This window comes from Anopheles gambiae, chromosome 2, assembly GCF_943734735.2.
Source record: "Anopheles gambiae chromosome 2, idAnoGambNW_F1_1, whole genome shotgun sequence".
In the NCBI taxonomy this organism is placed as follows: domain Eukaryota; kingdom Metazoa; phylum Arthropoda; class Insecta; order Diptera; family Culicidae; genus Anopheles; species Anopheles gambiae.
This window is the reverse complement of record NC_064601.1, coordinates 98,088,195-98,111,348: the sequence shown is the minus strand read 5'-3', so window position 1 is coordinate 98,111,348 and position 23,154 is coordinate 98,088,195. Positions and strand designations below refer to the sequence as shown.

The window sequence follows — 23,154 nt, the reverse complement described above, 5'->3', positions numbered from 1 at the left end:
GCCACGGGGTGGGGTTGAATGCTGTGCGCTAAATGGTTGCAGACGACCGAGAGAACCGAGGCAAATATGAACCAATGCACGGAGATGGTTGAGAAGGAGTTCTTTTTTCGTTTTCGTTTCCAGTTCCACTGTCAGTCCACGTCTTTCCACCAACAAAATGGCCGTCATGATTGCGGGAGCAATAGCTTATGGCTGCCAAGGTCGTGCTCCGGATCCGGGGTACGCCTTTTGAAATTGGGAAATTTATAAATCTCTATCGAAACCGAACTGTACATGATATGAATATTTGCTTTGAAGATAATCTATCCTCACCGAGCAGTGCCCCTTCCACTGTACCGCATGTCCGTTGAACGACCCTACGGTGTTAGCATGTACACACCAACCAAAGGCAGAGCGCAAACTGGTGAAACTAATTTCAGATCTTGCTGCACAGATAGCGCCATGCCCGTCCCCATTTGCCAGCAGTTTGTATCTTTTGCGGACCGAAATCGTCCCACAAACCGTAACCGTTCGCTGGTGTATGTGTGTGTGTTTCCGTTTCCTTCCTTTTTTTGCTCCCCCCTTTAGTGTGCAGTTCAGATGACCCAAAATTTACATAATTAAACCTTCCGATGCACCTTGCGTCCGGTTGCCGTCCCGGCCTGCCCTTCAGCCTGCAGTTGGCGTTGATGGGACTGTTTTAATTATTTCAAGCAATTCCTTGCGCACACAAGTCTTTGGCAAAGCGTACGGGGATGAAAGCGAAGAAGGCATTTGCATGGAGAAACTCCACTGCACAGTGGGGAGCAGAAAGGAGATAAAAAACCGGGCACATTGTGTATGCACTGGCACTTCGGGGAAAGTCATAAATCAGCTTAAGAGGATATGTTTGAGAATGAGATAAAGGCGGTGCAAATAAGGAGGACGATTTGAAGGGGAAATGGCTTCCGCTTGCCAGTTTCCTCAAGTCAAACCAATCAACGTGCTGATTGTTTGCAAATACCCGCAAATGCAACACGGTGATGGTTGGCACTTTACCTTTTTTGTTTGCTTTTTTTTATATTTTGAGTAGTTTTTTGCTTTTTGTGAGGTGTTTTTTTTCTTTTAGAACGTTTATCTACAAGCAAACACATCCATGAGCAAATTAGCAAAAACAAAAACGACATTGTTTGACTTATCAAAAAGTTATTGTTGCGCAAAGCAATTTTGTTTGGAACGAAACATAACAACACAGTTATAAAACAGATAAAAAAACAATAATTTGCCTCTAAATTCGATAGTTTTGTCTATTTTTATAGACTGTTTGTAGTGCCTAATTTAAAATGTTTGACTCACCTGTTGGTTGTTGAAACACCATTTTGATGGAGAATAATTTTTATAAAACATTTAATTCACTTAACTCAATCAAATTCAAGTTTTGAACATTTTTGATAATTTGAGTGACAAGCTGTTAATCCGTAAAGTAAGTAATCCGGTTCGAAGGACCAATTGTTCGTAGCTCTGACAAGATGTGTTTAACGCACGTGGTTTTAGCTTGGATTAAATGTATTCTCCAATTCATTGTCCCATCTCTAATAGTTCCTCGCTTACACTAATACTAGTATACGAGTTCATTCTGTCATATGGAGTTCATTCTGTTACAAACTACTTGCATAGCTTTAGGCGCTGACAAAGGGTTTTCTTCTTAGAGATTGGACGTAAGATTGCTAGAAAGAAATTAAAAATTTTATATTATGATTTAAAAAGTCCTGCCAAACCTGCAAAACACTTTAAAAGAAACGATGGAGTCAAGCTTCACTATTTTCAAGGCTCAAAATGAAGCAAAATATATTAGTTTTTATTAATTTTTTTATTGGTTAACTTGTCTCAGGCCCTTCATCAAAAGCAAATTTGGAATGAGAATTACAATTTGTAAATATATAAAAAAACGTCTTTGCCCACATTTTAAGACTCTTTTCATATAATAAATTGATTTATAATTAAGTATATCTGAATAAGTTAGACGTCAACATAAGACGTTATAACAAAAGTCAGATTCCTTTTTTTTTCATCTTTACCACACCAAGCATCTCATCAGCGAATGGTATAAAATTTTAATCAAAGAATACCGGCTGTGCGCGCATGTAAATGTCTTCAGCAACAAAGGAAAGCTTACAGCGTAACTCGGTTACAGCGCAAACCTTATTATGCATCAAAAGCTTACTTTTACTACTATACTTGTTATTCAGGGTACACTCTACACACAGCGTTGGAGTTCATTTTTTCACATCAGTCGGCATAATGAGCCTTCAATAGCATTACCTGCGTAAGGTACCTGTTTTTTTTTCTTTCTAAGTTCCGTATTTTCGTCGAAAGATCAATCATCTGCACGGTACAGATGCTCGCATGCACACTTACAAAATTATCACACTCCATTTCACACCTTCACCGGGCTGTAAAGAAGGATGTTCGTGCGGGCGCCTCAAGATCTAATCGAAAGCGTATTACAATTCACCGCATTAGCCCGTAATTGCCCATCGACAACGGTGTCATTATTTTGCATTATGCGACGTTTGCAGAGCCTCGGCTCGGTAGAAAAGAAAGCAACCAACCGAGCTCTAAAGTGGAGCCCTTAGATCTAATACGCTTCTCGATGAGCTGCCATCAAGAAGGTTTCGGGAATCGGTAACGCCCGGTAACGCTCGGTACGTTCAACAGTGCAGCAGCAACAGCAAGACAGGGTTGTTGTGTGAAGGCAGCGTGTTGAAGTCGATCCTTTGCGATGGTCGATCCTGCCAATGTTCGGCAAAGACCGAACGACGGGTTTTTGTGGCAAAACCGGGTATGATGGCATACTCGGGTATCTAAATCCAGACAGCTGTCATGTATCCGGGCGCGGTTGGCACTGTGCCGCTCCGGCAATGAGGATCTTGAGGATCTAACCGTTTTGTGAACGAGTACTGAAGGCGTCGTTAGCCTGCCGGGGTGCTCCACTCCACTCCCTCCGAACCTTAGCTCCTGGCTTATGGCTCTCTGCAACCCTGCCTGCATGGCGAAACGACGCACTGGAACGAGATGCAAATTAGCGTTGACAATTTACTTAACTTTCTCGTCAGGCACACGCATGCGGTGACTGTGTGTGTGTGTGCAGTCTTTGTGTGGGTATGTAGCGTCGTGGTAGCGTGGTAGCTTATGCGGATGGCTTTTCCGGTCGATACTGCTCCCGGTCGCCATATCGTTTGGGCTGCATTATTTCATTTCACTTTTGTTCGTCCACCCGGTTTACACTCACACCCGAGTTGACAATTGTCGAAAAGCCATGCTCGAGATTGGGTCGGTCTGGTGTGTGTGTGTGCGTGTATGTTTGAGTGTGACTTGGGGTAAAGGTTAGTAGCGATATGTTTTAGCCATGTTCGAAGCTCTTGAATAAAACAGTGACCGGTCCGAAGAGGCGAGCGTGCTCGAGCAGTCGAATTGCAAATCCATTTCACAGGCGTGTGTGGTGCTAGTGTGTGACAACTCGAAGGCTTTGTGTGCCGGTTGTTGTTTGGAAGGGCAAGAGGACGGAAACAGCAACAGCCAGAACGGCAGCGAACCAACCAGCCAACAAAAAAGAAAGGAGAGAAAGGCTGCATCACACTGTAGTAATAACATTCCGCATAGCACTTCAGCTTCAGTCCCCGTTGAATACGGCCACTGGGTGGGGGGAAAGTGCGCCGGGTGCGCCGAGCATAAATTAACATAATTTTATATTATAATCAATGACGAATAAATGCGCCAAGCCGGTCACGAGCTCCGTGTGCCAATGTGCGTTGCGTTTTAGTGCTCGGGGGGGGGGGTTTTTTGAGAGCAAAGTAAGCAGTATTTTCACTCGATGCCTGCCATTCTGCGCCTCAATGCCGGGCGCCTCCGCCCAACGGCACTGTGCATTGGGCTAACGAAAGTGCCACCACGAGTAACAAGCGTGTGAACAGCGTAAAACATTGTAGCGCGGTAGTGTGTGGGCTGTGTGTTTTTGAAGCAACGAACAACAGCAAAAACAAAAGCAGAGAGGAACCGAGCACTGGCTAAACCGAAAAACAAGTTGTTTCACGCTACAACAACATGTTTATGGAAAGCTGCGGTGCGGTGATGTGGCGTTCTGATTGAAAAGCTCTGGAGCGTTTTAAAATGAATGATATGGAGAGGCTTTTGGATATTTGGGATATTTTTTTTATGTTGCATTATTTTTAGTTTTTTTGGTTAAGCAATGGATATTTTTTACATTGTTTTACGTTGAACTTGACAAGAAAATATGGAAAAACTTCAAACGGAAACATTGGTTTAGTTTTGAAATGTATGTTAAATTTCGCATAAATGAGATGCTTTATTTGAGATTCAAAGCTGCTGTTTTAGATAAAAAAAACTAAATTAGCCAAGTTTTCACGCCGGTTTTGAAAGCTCTTCAAGGTGTTTGTTAGAAAACGAAACGGAAAAATGATTTAATGCCGAGCACATTAAAGCACATGGTTCAACTTTAGCTGTCGCTAAAAAATAAGTGTTTTTATTCCGTCAGTTCGTTTATTATAATCTCTTTAGCTTATCTTTTTATCCTTTTTTCTAACAAATATTCTCTTTTTTCTCATATCTTTTCTTCTCTGACCAATTCCTAACGCATATGTTGACAGGTCGTTTGAACCATCTTATTTTGCTGTTATAAGGTTATTATTATTATTATTATTATTATTTATTCCGAAAGTTATCCAGCTGGCATAAGCTTACATAACATACTTATTTCTATAGTTAATGCTAAAGAACAGTGCTAACAAAAACGCATCAAAAAACATAACAAGTTTAACTGTCAATCAACCAAATAAAAATAAAAAAAACAACATAAACTGTGGAAGCGTCATATTAAGCTATGTAAAAAGGTCCGTAAATTGTTTAAGTTTGAGTTCAAGTCGACATTGTTTCCTAGCGAGTTATAAGCACTTAACATTTTTAATAAAGGATCGTTTGATCCAAAATTAGTCGATCTGAATTCTATGTTAAATAATGTCCTGGTTCTTAACATTCTACTGGGGGCCTGAAAGTTCAATTTACTCAGAATTGACGGGGCGTCTAAAGATCCGGTAACAAGTTTGTGTATAAATAAGCACTGTGCCGTCTTTCTTCTATGTTGCAGAGGTTCTAGTCCAAATAGCAGGCACCTTGTACGGTAAGAGGGACAAACAGAATTACGAGACCATGGGAGACGGTAAAACAATGAACGAGTGAGCTTACGTTGAACCGATTCTAGCCTATCTATTAAATATTGCTGTGTCGGAGTCCAAATAATACTAGCGAATTCTAAGGTAGGACGGACAATTGCACAATACAGAGCTTTTATACTGAATGGATCTTTGAAGTCTTTCGCAACACGCAAAATGAATCCTAACAAACGGAAGGCTTTTGAAAGTATTGCTTCATAGTGGTTCTGTAACGTAAGTCTGCTATCTAAATGGACGCCTAAATCGCGAATCACATTTTTACGCGGCACTGATCTATCATCAATTTTATAATCGTAAACAATGGGGGTTCTTTTTCTAGTGTAGGATATAACAGAGCATTTAGATATGTTGAGACGCATACAATTTGATTTACACCATGAGTTAAATCGAGTTAAGCAGTTTTGAAGGGTAAAACAATCGGTTTGATCTGATATCGATAGAAACATTTTCATATCATCTGCATAAAACAATTTTTCGCAATCTGGTATAACATAAATAACATCGTTTATGAAAATGTTAAAAAGAATAGGTCCGAGAATACTGCCTTGTGGAACCCCGGACGTGTTGGTGAATGGTGCAGATATAGAGGAGGAAATATTCACTGTTATATGCCTATCACTTAAATAACAGGTTCCAACAGTGTTGTTAAATTGGAGTGTTTTAAGTGTTTTTTTTTGTATTGGTTTTTATTGCATATATTTTAACAAATTTACAGGCATGCGTTTCAAATCCAATCCACTGATAGAATAAAGTTTACCGTGACCACTGGGAAAAGGAAGGCACAGATGACATACAAAGAATAGGTTAGATTACAAGATTAGATTTAATTCTTAATTTTAACAGGCAAATGAGTCCAGTAGGCTCAAAGTTTCCGTTAATAAAGTGGATTGAAATCAAGGAACTCAGGAAAACATAGTTTATCTGTTAGGCTCTTTTTAGAAGATGCAAAAAACCCATTTAAAAAATATCAGAAAAGGAAGAATAATTTTATTCTAAAAACATTACAAATACATTCAGTTTTTCCAAGGCCGTGAAAAATGTGCGATAAAATCGCTAATAAATATTACACTTCTCTCCTAAGTATGTTACTACTATTTTCAATTTGCCAAAGGAATTGATTTCATCACACCTTCTCGCAGTGACACACACACACACACACAGGCGCCTAGAGTTTGGGAGCCGTTTTCCGGTGGCATTGGTAAGCGCGAAGGAGCTCGACGCGTGTTGCGCTGGAAAGCAAGCGCAGGAAAAGCTCCGAAAGCCTGATTGCAGTTTGATTGAATCTCGTTCGAATATATACAAGCACCCTCACACACATACACACACACACACAAACACCTTTTGCATGGGCTCGTTGATAGGTTCCGGTTACGGCAAACCTAGCGTGAAGCGTTTTGCACCGGCACAGCAAGACGCGCCCGTTTTTTCTTTCTTTCCTTTTCTGCACATAAAGCTTGTTCGGGTGTATGTGTGTTAATGTCAGTTTGAAGGAGTTTTGTGAAAATGTCAGACTTGAAAATGTTCGCTCGCATACGCGCATCACTCCGGACAGAAGGCAGCCGCCAACAGGGCTGGGAAGGGTGGGAATTGAGTTTGATGGGTTTCTATCTTTCTAGATCTTGGTGTTGTGTCGCTTCATCGATGAGTTTTCGTACGTGTGTTGACGCGTGCTAATGTGTGTGTGTGTGTGTAGCAGGCAAGCGAAGAGCGAACTGAATTTTCGTTGACGTGAAAATTGCTATCGGCAAATCGATGAAAAGTAAACGAGCGCGTCACGCTATCCCATTCCTCGCTTGGTGGTGGCGATGGTGATGGTGGTGGTGCTTGGAAAGCTTTCGCTTGTGGTAGCGATTTAGCCAAACACGGATCGGAATCGGGTGTAAAGTGAAAGTCGAATTGAAATTTAAATTTCGCGTGAAATTATTTTCCACCCTTCCTCCACTCCACTGTGCCACTGGAGTGTATGGGAAGTTGTGAGCTATTGACTAGGATTTTACCCGAAGGCATTTTTGTTCAGGGAAGTTATGGAACAGCTAGAAAATGCTCTTTTTAATGTTGAAGAATTTGGCACGTCCGTTCACTCGTATGATTTAGAAATAAAGTAGATAATAATGAGACTATTTTATCGGTTATCATTTTTGTTACATTAGGGAACACAGAGACAGCCAAACAATGACAAATATATTCCCTTTCAAACTTCCAATACCTGACTGGCAACATAATTTATTCACATTCAAGCCCGTTTCGTTACAGTGGCCACTCCATATTAGCATTTCAAACGCGTGCCCTTTAGTCCCAATGGGCCATCGTTCTGTTGTGCCTATTTATCTGGCATTTCTTCAGCCGAATTTTAAACGCTCCACCCCTTGCGGTCACACCCTTTTTGGCAGCATCTCGAAAGCCAATGCCGATTGGAAGAAAACGCGAATCACCCAATTTATCACGCATTTGCCCAGGCTTAACCATGTACGGCACATAATTTATGTCGATAGCAATCGATCAGCCCGAACCTAGCTCAAGCCGCCGTACTTGCGTATCGCACCGCGCATCTCGCCCCACCGCTGTGCAGTGGCCTTCTGCGTGATGCCGTTTGACTTTCATCATTCTTTCTGCTTCGCAGCCGCGCGCGCGACCAACAGCAGCCCACAGTTTGGCAAAGGGTCACGCGTTGGTGTGCTCTGGTCTGATTTTCCAACAGTGCCGAACCGCCAGGCACAACCCACCCGGTGGTGCAGATTTATTGCCCGCAGGCCTTGCCCGAGACCAGCCCGAGATGGTATCGAAAATTTCAAAAACTCACTTGCCAAGATTTATTGACCGTTTAGTCGGGCTACTTATTGCTCACCGCAGGACAGCATGCTGTACCGTGCGCGACCGTACCGGGGAATTGATTTAGAACGTGTAAAAAAGCGTGTGCCCCGGGAGGGGCTCGGCGCGGCGTTGCTGAACTGCCAATGTAACTAACTTTTCTGCGCTATCTGCAGCACGGGGCAGAATGCATTCGAAGCAGCTGTTACCATTGCCATTGTGGTTGGCTTTTGATGGATGTGGCGTTAAACAAGATAACTTACTTTATTGCCGATTACGTTTGGTGCAAAGCCGAAGCGATTTGCCTGAAGGAGTGTGTGTGTGTGTGTGTGTGTGTGTGTGGCATATCTTTCTCTGTCAGCTGAGCCTAACAAATGTCTTTGGGAAAAATGCGCAAAGCAGGTGCGCTGTAAATTTTCTATTGAACGACGATGTTTTAAATTGATTTACCACAGTGGCCAGATTAGTGTGACCTTAGAAGGATTTGTGGATTGCCTTGCGGAAGAGAAAGCTAATTCTTTAAATTTGGTTTTTAATAAATTTGTTTTATAATTTTTTATTTGATTTATTTTATTTTATTTGGTTTTGTTCTTATGTAAGGGAGGATATTATTGTGTAATACACTGGTCTTCTGCATGTGATCCGTGTCATTAACAGAAGTGGTCCACGAATGAGCTGATTTTTGTAAAGAAAAGCTTACTACATAACAAATCATGCATTTTTTTCTCCCCACATTCACGATTAATTTTTTAACAGACATTTATACAAAAGATTTAAACACATTTTTTATCAAAAAGCGATGAACTACAATTAGAAAATATAAGCTTCCAATATAACTGGGACACAGATAATACTTTTTTCAATCCCAAGTGCTCCATGGTCCTAAAAACGTTGGAGAGCACTGGTGTAATCCATCTGCAGCCCCTCTTTTGTTATGAAGTACTAGGCTTCTCCATTATCGACTTGAACATGTAGAAAGTCTGGCGCTTGATGTAAAATCATGAATGAATTTAACGTTATTTTGAATTTTCGTTGTAAATAAAAATATCTAGAACAATTAGAGTTGTTTGTATCATTCTGAAATAGAATAATAATTTTATTGCACGTAGATGGAGACGCATGGTTGCGCTCAATCGAAGAAAGTATATTTGGTGGAGGCGCATGGTAGCTCACAGATTTCAACAACGTATTTTCACATTCGCGGAGCAGAGGAAAAATTCAACTATTTGGTCAAAAAGTAACAATGCATAGATATTTTTGTTTTTTTCTTTATTATTTATCATTCCAGAGGGACTTGAAGCAGAGGGCTTTGCCGTATTGCTTATAATAAATAATAAATTGAATTCAAGTGTAAGTTTTCATTATGCCATACATATATTTTTCAATGAAAGTTCTGCAACAGTAGGGATTTATCTGGCATTGACTTTGTAGGTGTTGTATAATTGGTTGTTGATTGTAACACATTGCTTTACTGTTAGCAACTTTATTGATGAAATGATTCCTTAGAACATCATATCATTGCTTCCAACAGCTTATGGAACGTTTCTGTGTTTGTTTCGGCACAGCTCAACCAAGTTTAGCAACTCTTGTTTTTTATTTTAAAAAAATCTGGTGAATGTTTGTGTTTTATTTCTTTTTTTTCCGTATCATCTCTTATGTTCCTATCACGAAAAACAAAAAAACGCAGTAACTCTTGCCAAAGTTCGGTTCTAATCCTGATGACAAAGGAATCGGAACCAATGGATTTTCATCCCACGCCAGGCGTTGTGCTTTTGTTGAAAAACCTTCCCGTTTTGTCGCATTCAATACACCGTTCGGAAGGTATTTCCATCGACCTTTGCCCGCAGGAAATGAAAAATAAATCCCGCCACCACCGGGAGCGGTGTGAGCTAGTGTGGCAGCCTCATCCAAAACCGGTCGGCTGTGAAGAATCCGACGGCTGGACCAAAATCCTTGCCCGAGCATTTTGGGGATACCGAAAGCCAGCACCGACACTGTTGAGCTGTTTTTATTTATTTGTTGTCGCCCCGGTTTTGCCGACTTACCCGTGCTGGAAATTTTCAAAGTTGCGCTTTGTAATCCGTCCCGAAAGTAGCTTTTCCCCCCAGACTGGTGAAAAGTCCCCCCCGCACCGTAAGGGCCACCCTAGTGCCACCCTAGGGTGACGATAAACAATGCAGTGGCGCAGTCTTGTGCTCGCAGCGGTGCTAAATTTGGAAACTAAGACCGGTCCGGGCCGCGAAACGTACGGCCCAGCATCGTCAGCCCCGCCAGCTCCCCTTCCCGTCCGTTTGGTTTCCTTCGTCAAGGTAAACAACGCGGATTAGCGCATCAACTACCCGGCGCCACTAGCTCTAGGGTTTGCTGAGCCCCGGGAAGCACAGGGTAGCAGACGGAGACGGCTCCAAAAAAGGGTCGACCGCAGTGTGCCGCAGAAGGCGCGCGCGAGTACAAAATGGTGCAAAATGCTGCAAACGCACGCAGCGTGCCATAAGCTTCGTGCGGTGTTTTGTAAAGGAACATCCGACAAGCTGACGGATGAGTTGAGGATTTTGTACGGCTACCGGGGACACACCGTTAGGGTCGCATACGCAGCTACGGGCCGGGGGGGAAAGGGCTAGTCGGTTTCGCACGGAAAGCTAAACTTCTCTGCGGTGCGCGGCTTTCGACAAGTTGACCGTTTGATGTGGTGTCAAGGCGTGTGTCCGTGTAAATTGTGCGAACTGCGTACCTTTTTGCTACGTTTTGAACTCGCTCTCTGTGGGTGGGGGGGAGGGGGAGGAGTGCAAATGGTTGTGCAAAAACTGACGAAGGTGTTCAAATGGAAAAAGAATGACAATGTATTAGCATTGCATCAGAAATTATGGTAATGAAGAAGGATGGGAATTTTCATCTTGCTGATCTTGTAAGACGGGCATTAGGCTTGACAAAACAAGTAAATTCAAACGCACGTTGGTTCTAACTTCTAAATAGATTTATTTATAACATAAAAGTTGTTATATTTCGAAAGTAATGCAAAGTAAGTAACAGAAGCCAATTGTTATACGAATATGTTATGTTATAAATACCTCTTCGCTCAAATTTTTCAAAGCCATGCCAAAGCATTTTTCCATGCAAATAAATTTATTTTTAGAACGAGCGGTTCACATGCCATAGCTTCATATGTACCCGCAAAAGATTCCACTTATACACGCACGCACACACGCACACAGTTTGGCTCCATTCTTTGCATAAATATTTCCTCTTTTCCAAGCTGCAGGCATGATTTAACAAAATTTCACTTTCTCACACACAGTAATTGACAGTCTGAGAAACATCCCAACAACAACAACAACAAAGCAATGGCGGAAGCAATTTCCATACAGCTTACCCCAGACCTCCGTGCGCATGGTTTGCAAGTGCGTCGACATGCTCTTGCGTCAGATCCAGCACAGCACAGCACAATATTTTTAGCTCTCAGGCTTCTAAACCCTATGCAAAAGCGATGCGAAGTGAAGAAGAAAAAAAAAACGCTCGCATAATTGTGTTGCGAACTCAACCAACCGTACCCCGGTGCCAGATAATGCGCTGCCATCTTAGCGCTTGACTTGTGCGCCAAACCGGGTGGGACGATGTAGTGGTAATTGAAGGTTGATTTTTGCCTGCCAGCCCCAAACGCCCGATTCACCGGCTAGGCCACCGACACATGCCAGTCACTGCGCTTAATTGTGGTCTCGGTTCTAGCAGCACGGATTCACCCACGGGTTGCGATGGTTGCGTTATTTTTATTGCACGTATCCCTGCCGCATGAAGCGGCAAAGCGTAAGCGGTTTCCTGCTTTTTTTTTCTCTCTTTTCCGTTTGTTGATTGTTGGCGTGCCCCAGAACGAAGAATTGGCCGGGCTGACGACCGCAAAAGTGTGTCTCGCAGCGCTAGCGCTGGGACGCGTGTGTGACGCGTGGGAAACAAACCGCTTGACGTTGTCGCTTCGCACGAAGGATATAAACTGTTTTGCAACCGGGTTCGCTGGAAAACTCTTTTTTTTTTTGGCGACAGAAATGAATGACAACAAGGAATGAGAAGGAACAAAACGAAAAAAACACCCCGACCACATCGTCACGTTGAGAAATTATATTACATTCGTGCACTCGAACGAAAAACAAGTTAATTCTCATTACAGTCAAACAGCCGGTCTAGTGATGGTTGATGGGCTTTTTTTTTCGCTCTGTCGCTCTCAAGGAGGCTGACATTTTTCTAGCACGAAAATTTGCTTTCTTTCTTTGAGCTGGGGGAAAAAAAGTGCGTAGGAACAAAAGCAGAACAAAAAACCCACCCGTCCGAGCGATGGAATGGCAACGAGTTTTGCAAATTCTTTCGCTATGCGTCGCTGCACGGTCGGCAGTTTGATTTCCGTTTGCTGAGCTTGACTGATTCGCTCAACCAGCTCCGGCCTTGTTTGAGACGGAATGCAACAGCAACAAAAAAAAAGCACCGGTATTTGCAGAGTAAAGAACGTTGCAAAAAAGCACCCCCTTGTCAAGCACGACATCAATCAAAATTCTGTTCCTTCTTTGTGCGCTTGCCGCTACACCGGCTCGTCTTACCGTGTAACGGATGCTAAATCACTCTCACACTCAAAAAAATATAGAAGCGCCAAGCCGTATGAACGTACGTACGGAACGCTTAGGTATCATGATAATAAGCAAATTCGGCCCGTGCTCGAGGACAAGCGTACGGGGAAAAATTGGAATACTTTCACATTTCGGAACGCTGGCGCTGTTGCTGTTCGGGAGGGGAACTAAATTAAAATTCCACTTATTTCCCTACTTTGCGGTCCAATTTATTACACCTGCGCTTGGTGCGGAGACGACCGGGCAGAATAAGAATCAAGCGATGTGTGTGAATGTGTGTATGTGATTCAGTGCGTTAAAGTGACGGTCTTAAGTAAAGTTGTCAGCGAATGCTGAGGGTGTGACAAAGTAAGAAAGATTTTATTACGTCATGCTCATAGTTTGAAGCCAGTTTATGGCTTGCGTGACTTTCTAGGAGGACGTGTTTACAGCATAATTTATCCAATAAGCACACAATACTACATGAGAACACTACATAACATAAGTTTAATTTAAACTCAATTTAAAGTCGAACCTATCGACCGAAACTAGTTTAAATTGCTGAATAATGCTTTGAATCGCCTATTAATGCTTTTATTGTTTAATACCTCTCTGAACAATACGTAATATCAGTTTTATAAAATACTCTACATTATATAAAGCAAGACTAGTTGTACTTACTCTGTACGTACTATAAAATCGTCTCTACATAATACTACACCGTTTCCTTTACCAATAAAGGACAAAAAACGCCTTTCTTAAACGCAAGAAAAATATGCATGTAAGCTCCTTTTTGCCAATGCCATTCATCATAACGATCGGTAGGAGTTTTTTTTTCATTCCCCCCAAACGTAAACCTCCCACTCATTGCTCCAAAGACGCACACACACACCCACAAACTTCACTGAGCAGTGCCAGTAGCCATGGCAGCAATCTAACCATCCCAGCCAACATACGATAAAAGGTGTTTTTCCAATCGAAAGGTGATTAGAATGAAGAGTAATGGGAGAGGATAAAAATATCAATGGTCTACTACATCGAGAAACATGAGGGAGGCGGGTATGGGGAGTGCGTTGACCAAGTTGCCTGTGCCAAAGACCGGTTCCGAGAAAAGCCAAATAGTCACCAGGTGGGTAGCAGCGCACGGAACGAGCGTATTTCTTTTCCACACTCATCCCGGGTGTATCGTTTTTTTTTATTCTGCTTTCGCAAAAAAACGAAAGCAAAAAAAAAACCATGACATTATGCCACCACACAATGGAACATCATTTGATGAGCTAAGAGATGCTCGTTCGATCGAAACGACACACGGTACCGGGAAATTGTTGTGGCTGGAACGAATTTTCTTTGGCAGGCATGTAGGAGCGAGCAACAACAAAAAAACGGAGTGGCAGGACAGGTATGAAGAACGGCGAGGGCTTTCCACACGACACCTGAAGGGAAGCGTACGTACACTTTTTCGTGGCCTGGTATAATGATGCCGAAGCGTGGGTCGTATGGATTTAGCGGCAAGCATAAGACCGTAGAAAATGGGTAAGAACAGCACGTTCCTTAAACCCGTGTGGTTAAACTGTGCCCTTGGCAAGGGGTTTCCGAATCCTTGCTTTCCGTAGATCGATGCCGTCATTTTCTTTAACCCAGCTTTAACCTACATGTAAAAAAATGTAACAATAAACACTATAGTCAATGGTTGAAGCTTTATTTTATCCTAACTGGTATCTGAGATAAGGGTGTCTAAAATACCGTTCTGCTCTCAAAAGATATAATTTATTGAAGTAAGCAGTTCGTGAATATGGGAACTTGTTATTTTTGTGATTTTAGGTTAGTTTTCTAATGTTGTGTCAATTTGATATTGGAGATTTGTAACATGTTAGTTTAAAGACTTATTTCACATCATATTTGCTGCCTAATGATGAATGCCTAATGTTACATTGATCTCGCAACACAATAGTTTTGCTCAAACTTACAAATTGCAATTCTATGAAATTTTATATGCGTACACCATTATTAACAAATAAAAACCATTACTAGGGGCCTTCACGATTCTAGTCAGTTTTTTGTATGGAGTTTGACAGTTCGAGGCTGAAATTATGTAAACAATCCATACAAAACCACACAAAAAACTAACCTGCTAGCCTAAAAGCTAAAATAAGATTCGAGTACCTGCTCGAAAACACGGTATTGTTTACATTTATCCCAAGGTGCATTAAAGAGATCAGGTGATGCAATATAGAATCAAAGTGTATGTAGTCCAGGTGGTCTCATAGCATGTTTTCATAACCAATTTTGAGCATCACTTTTTGACAGAACGAGTGAAAACTTTTGCTCCAACGAGCTTTCTGGAGGCTTGACGAATACTAAAAACACTCTTACAATCTTCATTCAGAAGCAGAAGCGATAAACATCAGCCTTCTAAATTCATACACCTTGGGATAAGCCCAACTGTATATTATACTCAATTAGATAGCTGCTCGAAAATTGCTATACAATGCAAACAGCTGACAGGCTGAAATTTCAGCCTATGAATTTCAAACGGAAAGGGCCCCACTATTTGAAAAACAAAAACATCTTTCTTCTCGAATCTATAAACGTGGTCATCCTAGCTATATACGTGTCTACGCTAACATCGACCAGTTTTAGTGAGAATTGCTTGTATCATGATTCTCGATAATACATCCTTATTACACGCTTATTACTTATGACGGAACTGAGTGGCAAGAGATATGACGCACATCTGCTTTCGTAGAAACTTTGCTCGAGCGTTATTGAATTTTTCTTTAATGTTGTTACGTCAATAAATGAAATCACAACCGTTTTGGAGCGACATTTTTAATCGTAATACATCTATTATCCATTTACAACTGCAAAACGAACTAACATCAATTCTGAAACACCAGATGGCAGCACAAATATGTCAGTTAGAGCCGGTTCGATGAATTTTATTATCAACATTCGAAGAATGTATGCCTAACGCCTACTTCACATATCAGTGTTAACGTTAACAAAAACAGAGATTGGAAATAGAAAGACTTTTTTTTGCTAGAGCATCATTGCAGATCATTCAAGAAAATCTTGAACATGCCTAGTGATATGGATTTCACCGTGTAAAAGTTAACAATATTGCAATGTGCAACCTACCGTATTTCGAGTGATTCGGGAGAACCTAATTTATATTTTCGAGGAAATAGAATAACGTTCTGGCTCATATCTTCCGAGTTCTCTAATGAATTGAACGGTAAATATGAAATTTTATGGAAACTTTTCATGCTACAGGGGTTTTTGATATCAAACACAGTGATTTGAAGAGAGAGAGAGAGAGAGAGAGAGAGAGAGAGAGAGAGAGAGAGAGAGAGAGACAGAAAAGTATAGAAAGTAACAGAGATAAATTAAGTGCTACATACCTTGAGGGATGAGCAGCTAAATGAAATATGGTCATGACATTGCGCCTCCCCTACCCTCAAGCTTCCTATTTGCTTCTGCACGCTGCCTGGCAGCCTTGCTGGCTGGTACAACCTTGTTTGTTATTTTGCAGTTATTTAATCATGTGAAGCTTATCTCCAACTTCAAACATAACAAATTGGGATGCTTACAAGAAAATACGAGTGTCACTTTACGTTTCTGCGAATTTCATCCAGTGCCAGACATCCAGGCAGGGAGGGGGGGGGGGGGGGGGGGGCAAAGACACGGGATCGGATCGTTCCGTACTTCATCATCATCACGTGCACCACTGCCACCGGCAAAGAGAGAGCGAGAGGAAGAGTGTGTGTAGTCAGAAGGAAAGAAAAACACACACCGGGCTCGGTGCTCAAATCTGCTTCTATTTTATTCATTACCTTGCCTTAATCACGACATAAAGTATCATCTGCGTGAGATGGGTGCCGAGTGCGCTAAGGTGGCACGTTTGCCGCGGATCGGGAAAGTACACGGCCCGGCGGCATAACACAATGGCGACTAACACGCTCGTGTATGGGCCGCGCCAGCAAGAGGGAAATGTGAAAAAGAAGCGGTTCCGTTGTTTCTCGCGGCTTTTGACGGCAAATTTGATTAGCGTGTAGGGTTGTTGGGCTGTTTTGTGGGGACACGGGACGTCCGGAGACACGAGCTACGCGTACGCAACAGCGGAAACATGCTTTCAGCGGCTTGGGAGCGGCGCAACCTTGGCAAGGGTGTTCACGGGTGTCCCTGGGGCGGAAGAAAGTTTTTTTACGCTTTTCTTTATATTGCGTTCAACCACATCCGCAGGATGTAAAGAAATTTGCACAGTACTCGAAAGTTTTTTACACAAATGTTGAAGTGTTTTAACTGTGCGTCTCTGTGCGACTGTGAGGTATATTCTTTCTAATGGTTTTAATATATTTCTTTACTGATTTTTTTATGTTATCTTACAACAGGAATAACAAGTTTTGGAGGATTTCGTCTTTCGACTATAAGCATTTTATTCTATACTGTGGACCTATTCACTCCAATTAATAGACACGGATAGCCACAAATACACACACTAGGTTTTAATCCCATGTGCTTATATAAAGAAGCTAGAATCATGCCCAGCACAGTACGGCATCGTCTGGGCGGCCTTCATTGCCAAACTGCTGCAGTTGATTAAACCTGACAGCTCACCAATATTGGTTCACCCACCAAGCGGCTGAAGCGTTTTCCCGCATTTATCCCTCATTTACCCGTAACGAGAAGGTTGATGATCGGTTTGGCCGGCCCCGAGTCGCTATCCCCTCCATATGCATCTCCACCAGCCAAAATACCGACAGAGCGACTTTATACTCTTTCCCTTTACTCTCACTCTGCATCTCAGTTTTCCACCGCGTTTTTCCCACCGCCCGTACTGAACTAACGACTTTCCGCGCGCTCTAAGGCTTCCCGCTGCTAGAACCCAATCGCGCGCGTAGACCTTCATCATATAAATTATCCTTCACCAGCACACACCAGTGGGGCAGGCAGGCAGACAGGAAGCTTTCCGTTGGATGGCAGTAGCGTGAAGACTTAGAAAAGCACGTTTAGACTTGGCTTCTGTTGTTGCTGTTGCTGTTGGTGGTGCTTGACTAGAGCCGCAGAGAGAGGTGAATTTTGCAACATTTTTTGTTTGTTTTTGGTTGAAGAGGAGAAGGAAAATAACCCACATTCGCTTGCCCGAACTAAGGCTCGTCGCCCTTGTTAAAGGGGGATTGGCATAACGAACACGCTAAAGCGAGTTTTCAGCAAGATTGTCTTGACCTGGTAACTGACAGACGCCTCATCAACACACCCTATTGTTTATGTTGTGTATGCCCTCAGGGTAAGGTAAAGATGAGCAGCGAGAAGCTCATACATCGCCACTCTTTGGTGAACTAATAGTCCAAAGATTATTTAGACGAAATGAATGCTGGACCGAATGAGATAGTCGGAATATTTCTATGCCAGAAAGATTATCTGTCTTTTGGTAAAAATTGCACCTTCTATCTGCCTTTACTTCATTATAAACAATCAATTTCAATGCCCAAAGACTCAAAACCTTGATGTCAAAGCGATGAAATCGCTTCAACGATATCCCACAAATCGCGTTCCTGGAATGGTTGAGACTTGCATAGTTTGCTAGTAACTTCCTGTGTTTGATGGCAGCGTTGGAATGCTGCCCGTGACACTAAATGCATGCACACGCTAATCAGGAATCCAGTTTTATTTTGCCTTCCGATTCCAATTGAACACCATCAAAACGATGCTTGAAGGCATTGTGCGCACATTCTTGGAACATCGCGCTAAATACATCAAACAGGTACGGCGAGCGTGAGTTCTTGGAATCTTTTCCATTGCATGCCCCTACTAATTGGATTCGAATGAACGATAAGTACACGTGCAGCGCTAAAATTAAACGTCCCACTACCCACTTTTGGAGCTAATCCATCAACTATCAGCCTAAGGGAATGTTTATCCATAATCTTGTCGAGCGGAGAGACGTTTCAGCGCCACCGCGCGGTAGCGGCAAATAAAACGACACACCACTTTCAGCTAATCCCAGCGAGCCCGATGTGCTTATCGGGCTTCGTGCACTGCACCTAGACAGTGTTTTGCGTTTGGCTTACACCAAAAACTCCCCATTGGATGCGTTTATCTAGTCAAGCTACTGCTGCACCATAGCAAGCCGGCCCCGTCAACGTTGCTTTACAGCTAATCCAGCTTAAGGTGACATTTTGTCCAACAAAACAGTTGACACAGAAACGGCGGCAGCGGCAGCAGGAGCAGGGGTTGATGACTGATGATCTCATTTACATTTGTGTCAAATGCTGAAAAACAATGAGCTCGCCCGTTCGATTAGGTTGATTCGCGCCGACCATAAGATGTGTGCCATACGATACATCAGCGCGTGCCGGTGTAAGAATGGCTGCCTGATAGAGGCTAATCAGCGAATCGATTCGTGTGATGAGCCGATGCTGATGATTTGTCAGGCGATAAGCCAATGGTGGGATATTAGGCGCCACCGAAGGTATGAAAGCGGAAGCGAATTACACGATTTCGGAGAAATGTTTTGTACATTTCCAGGCGCCCTGTGTATGCTTGTGTTTTTGTGTGTGTGTGTGTATGTGCAATTTGATGTTATCTTCTTCTGTGTTCCGAGTTTTCTTCAAGGACAAGACAGTGACATTTTCCAATCAAACCCTTTATGTCACTTCCCTGTACGGTCACAATGGTTCATTAGCGCGATGAATGGGATAACTTCCTGGAAATGGTGTTTATTATGGTGCTTCGGGGGAGCGGTGGCATTTCGGTTGGCACAATGCTGTATTGTTGATGCAGGAATGTGGCTACCATGCAGATAAAGCATCAATGTAATTCCTTGATTTTGGCAAAACAATCATGCGTATTGAGATGTGTCAAGATCCACGAATACTTGGGCATTGTTAAAGTAGGAATTATATTCTTCTGTTTATTTTCGTTTGATTCGTATCATGGAAAGTAAAGCTAAAGTTTAAAACAAAAACCAAACATAAAGTTTATGTCCAAGATATATTTTATAACAAGCAAACATCAGCTTGACGTCATATTTTGTTCGAAATTACGTGAACGTTGAACACTCGGAAGCTCAGTAAAAGTGTTCTGAAAAGATCAAATACATCCCTTCCCAAACCAAAACCGAAAACTCTTGTTTTAAAATTCACAGTAAAACGTTGCAACGATTTTGTTAATCGCTGCAAAGCAGTGGCAGTAATCGCCCACCAGTCGAAACATTCTCGGGCCTAAATAGAGTCCCCTAAAAATAGCCGTTTTGGATACAAACCAACCCACACAGTGTGCCAGTTGCGTTCAATACGGTGCTGATTTATGATATTTGATTTAGATGTTATTTTCGCTCTTTTTGAAACACAAACCCCTACTGCTTGGGTTCTGAAATCTGAGCAGCAAAATAACACCGGCAAAATTCCCTCCTCTGAACCAGCGCGCTCCGGAGTCCACCAAGGCTTTAGAAATTATCCAAAAGTCTGCAGTATGTCTCGCATGGGTTGTAAAATCAATATAGACTCTCAGCATGGAAGCTAGGCCGGTGGTTTGCCTTTGCCGGCGGCATTAGCTTCCTATTCGTTGGTTCAAAATTTCCCTTGAACACGGGGCAACCATCAAAGGGTAAGCTTAAAATAAATCTACGATGAAACAAAAGACTAACAAATTGTTGTTCAGCTGAACCGGGCGGCTTCGGCAGTGCAGGCAGGCAAGCACTCAGCAGTGGGCATCACAAAACCGTTGGAGCAGTTTCAAACATTCACGCAATACTATAGCGAACCGAAACAATATGGAACCATATATCACCCTAAGCTGGCCCTCGTTAGCTTGTGACAACTTGTGACAATCTTTATTTGTGCCCAGTTTTGAGTGCCTAATCCCATCCTCAGGAAAATGACAGCTTACGACAGCTTTCTGCGAGCAAAGCCGGCCCAAAAGCAGCCCATAATAAGGCTAATCCCGGACATATCACTAAATATTGCCAAACTGTTCGACAGCCTGCCGGCGGGTTTCGCCGAATCCTCAGCTCAGAGTGAAAGCTTTCAATTTTTTGCACACTGTTATGCCTCCATCGTAGGCGAAATGATGACATTCGAATGGCTTGAACTGTGTGCTCTAATAAACTTAATTTTCATTAAAACCCATCACACTGATTACGGGGTAAAGTTTTTCGATTTTGCAAGAACGCTACCATTCCTTTGCTTCAATTAAAAGACCTAAAAGACCTGCGGCACAGAGTGCGTCACAATATGTGCCACTAGCCTACAAGCGCGTGCGATTATCGATCCTCATCAACCGTGCGAGCGATAATAGGCAGGACGATAATAGACAGGACGAAGCGTAAGCGCAAAGTCTTTACAATTTGACGGAACAAGCCTTTAAACGGGGGGTTTGCTCTAAAAATAACTTACCTAACAGTGTGTGTAATCTTTCTGTGGTCGTATCGCACTCTGAAACCTACCTATTTGCAATCTTTAACAATCAACCCGAAAGCATTCTGGGAAAGAAATTACGGGGTTTGCGTACACGGTGGCTGAAATTGTGCCGCGGCGCCACAAAACACAATCGACAAGTAAGGCCGCCAGCAGGGCTTCATATTTGGTGGGCTCATCCCACGGGCACAAAACCCGGGGCTGCTTCATTGCTGGCACGCAGCAATAATCGAAATCCTTTATCGTACACCATCGCACAGTTTTTTTTTTTTTTACCCAGCGTTGGCACTGTTGGCACACAATCGGAAAGACGATGCCATCGCGCACCGAATCCGTTACCATAAAGTTTTATTTTTATTTTATTTCCCTCCCCAACTTGCTGTGCTTTGCTTTTCTGCGTTTTTTTTTTGGCAATATTTTCCCATACCTCTGCTTTGACCGCCTTGGCACTGCCAATCTTCTCCCGTTGTCACAGCGCCCACCCTTTTTATGCGTCGCACAACAAGATGGAGAGATGAAGTGAGCTTTTCATGGCAGCACTTTCGTTTAATTTCGTTTTCGCCGAAATCGAACGCACACCCAACCGGGTGGTGGTTGGTTTGCAGCGATCGAAATGCGGGCTTAACAGGCAGCACTGAAGTCGAACCGAAAAGCAAAAAAAAAAAAAACTAGCTTTTGCTTCCCTTCTGTAGAACCCTGCATTGGTCCTGCTGCTGTGCAACCCTGACAGCCGGCTTGTCCCGACAAACGATAGCGGTGACATTCTACTCGTCGTATGTGTTTTATTTTGCCCAGTGCCCGGGTACTGCGGGGGGCAAAAATTCCATTTCTCCCCAGCCTGTTATCGGATCGGCCACAGCGAAACACAACCGAGCGAGAGATGAGAGGGAGAGAGAGACGGCAAACCGAACCAGGCATGGAATCAACCGGATCATCGGTCTGTGTGCGTCTGTGGCACGATAGCCGATCAGATTGTACGATTCGGAAACACTCGGTAACAATGATTCGTCGGCAGGTTTATGTTTGGAAATTGTGTCGTATCACCCAACCCTTCCCGTGTTGTGGCTCCCCGATCGGCACCTCCGTCCCGGATAGTGCCGGAAGAAATCGATTATTAATTGAAGGCAATAATAGGATAAGGTTGTGGCGATAGTGTGCAGTCTGTGATTTTCTCTCTTTTGTGTGCCGGATGACCGTAGGCAAGCAGGACAAATCCACTGGCTGAGCGATTTGTCAATAGCCTTCATGGGCATGTGTAAGCAGCACAAACTATCTTTTATTTGCGCTTTGGGTAGGAGGACATTGTGTTAATATTGAAAAGATGTTGAGAGCTTGCATGTCAGGGAATTATTTGTTTAACACTATGCAATTAGGCTTTTCGTGATTCTGAAGAAGATGTGATTGAAGAGTAGGATATTCGGTACCGTGGAATCTATAAGGCTTTGACATATCGTATGTCTCAAATGCAATTCACTGTAATTCTAATATGCGATATCTGTATCCAGTTTAAAAAGTACTCTGTTTAGAATCTTGAACTCTTCACCCTGTTATAGATGTAGCTATTCAGCATCCTAAAATGAGTATTTTTTTTTTCGTTAAACCCACAAATCATCTCTTAAATTTCCGTAAAACAGTAACACAAATGCACAGTTCAAATCATTTGCTACATAACACTCCACCTATAATCGAATTAAGCATCAAACGTGAAACGATAGACAGTGCTTTGATCTACGGGAAGAAGCCCCGTTTTGATGCGTTGATTCATAGCCTTACGGTCGCATCCAGAACGGGTGGTACAAACAAAACGGGCAGGCGCAAAATTACTGCGAAATACCAAGCGACAAGCTAACAAACTACGCTACGCAAACAATCAAACTACATCAGCGAGTATGCTCACCTGAGCGGTTGCTCCCCGGTCGGACGCACCTTCCTGGAACCGGGCTCTATTGGTGCCGTTCATCGTCGATTTCCATTTTGCGCTGTTCATTGCTTCCTAATAGTCGGTACAACCAACCTGTTACTTGTCAGTGTGAAACCTTCTGAGAAATGGATTTTCAAAAACAACACAGGTTATTCTGGTTGCCTGATGGAAAGAATTTTCATGCAGTAGATAATGGAGCAGGGCTAAGAATG

The 23,154-nt window shown here is 42.8% G+C and overlaps 1 protein-coding gene and 1 long non-coding RNA gene across 6 annotated transcripts in view; one reads left to right on the top strand and one right to left on the bottom strand.

Annotated features, from left to right (window-relative positions):
* LOC1276929 (zwei Ig domain protein zig-8) overlaps positions 1–23,154 on the top strand; it is a 213,427-nt gene that overhangs the window by 70,362 nt on the left and 119,911 nt on the right. The window lies entirely within an intron of this gene.
* On the bottom strand, positions 1,810–23,063 carry LOC133391721 (uncharacterized). The gene is made up of 2 exons (XR_009765181.1): positions 22,919–23,063; positions 1,810–3,023 (listed from the first exon to the last, which is right to left on the bottom strand). It is a non-coding gene; the product is annotated as an uncharacterized LOC133391721 (long non-coding RNA).